Source organism: Nothoprocta perdicaria, unplaced genomic scaffold, assembly GCF_003342845.1.
Source record: "Nothoprocta perdicaria isolate Ctin4 unplaced genomic scaffold, notPer1 scaffold_51, whole genome shotgun sequence".
Lineage (NCBI taxonomy): Eukaryota > Metazoa > Chordata > Aves > Tinamiformes > Tinamidae > Nothoprocta > Nothoprocta perdicaria.
Window position 1 is genome coordinate 3,873,632 of NW_020455766.1, and position 1,681 is coordinate 3,875,312.

Below are 1,681 nucleotides of genomic sequence, written 5' to 3' on the forward strand. Positions count from 1 at the left end.
TGACCTTCAGAAAATATCACCCATTTACTATTTTAATTCAGGAAAAAAAAAAAAAGAAGAAAAATGGTTCCTGGAGTCATCAATGTCACCTCATGGGTCAGGCTCACAGAAAAGCTGCCTGYGCAAACGCATGAAACCACAACATGAGAACCACCAGGAAAATACAATAGTCAAACGCATAGAAAGAGACCTTGAAAGTATGTACAATCTTTTTAGCATTCCTAGGTCTGTCTTTGGACTAGAGACAGCTAGGAGACAGAAATATGTTTAGCAATAACAGTCTTATTACCTCTGATTCGATCATTCAAATGTAAAGATCAATTCCTGCTTGTGTGTCCTATACCAGACACACAAGGCTAAATGCATTGTGCTCTTTCCTTATCAAGAAGCAACTGCATTTAATGCAAATTTACATGTTTGTGCCAAGCAGCATGACTTATTCCCATCCTGAAATAGAGCTGCACACAAGAGGCTGGGAAAGGGCAAAAGCCTATGACACGACGGGCCCTTTTCCAAAGCTGCCTCTTGCCACATTTTTTGGACTTGGTGAAGAAACTCAAGTGAAAAAAAAATAAAAAAATAAAAAAATAAAAATAAAAAAGCTATGTAGAGATATTTCAGGCAAAGTCCCCACTCACAGAGCCTTGTCCCAACAGCTCAGCCATAACCAGGGCTGCCTGGCCTTGCTGCGTTAGCGCTCATGGACATCCCTGAGCACGTATGGAGCCATGGAGCAGGGCTAGAAAACCTGTGCAACCGGAGCAGGCTTTAGTCCCAATGTCATGGCATTCACTCTTCAGCCRCCCAGTCACCCTCAAGGCTGCAAAAATAAAAGAGGGCAGACAGCTATTAGCTTGCCTATCTTGCCTGCTTAAATGGTGAATTCTTTTGTGCATAGACTTCCTTTTCTATGTGCTTTCTGTGAGCCCAGCACCAGGGAGAAGGCATGAACAGGGGCATTAAGAGTTATTTAGGGGCATTCAGAACTGTTAAAAATCACATCAGGGCAGATAATGCTCTCGTGCATGGCAAAGGCACCTGCTCCTACAACCACTGCAGCTTTCTGCCTTGGAAARCCCTTGTGGGAGAGCAGCCGCCAGGACACTGCTGCTCTCGGGAGACTGGCAAGGGCAACAATCTGAGCACTCGTGAGGGAACAAACTCCCAAAAATCACTGCKTCGCACAACTAGCCCTCACCGCCGGCAGAGAGGCTGCCAAGMGGCAATGAAACACCCGTTCAAGCTACATTTAAACAGCGTTCCCACTCATTTAAACAGCGCCAGCATTTATCCCAAAGCGGGTCAAAACCGCGAACAAAATGGCGGCGGGGCCGGCGGGGCGCGCGGGGCGCAGCGCCCCCTCCTGGCGGCCGCTCGCGCGCGCGCCCCGCCTCAACATGGCGCCGCCCGGCGCGGCTTCAGCCGCCGCGGAGAACGGGCGGCGCCTGCCAGGAGCCGCCGACTTCCGGCGCCGGCCCCTTTCCTGCAGGGCCGCCCTTAAACGCCGCCCGCCGCGCGCAGGGCGCTGCCGCCGCCGCCCGCCCCTCCGCGGCATGAGCGCCGCGCACCAGCGGCAACCGCAGCGGGAGGCAGCGCCGCCGCCGTGCCCGTGCCCGTCCTCGCGGCCGCCAGCAGCCGCGGCGCGCCCCGCGTGAGCGCCCAACGGCCGCCGTGCCGCCCG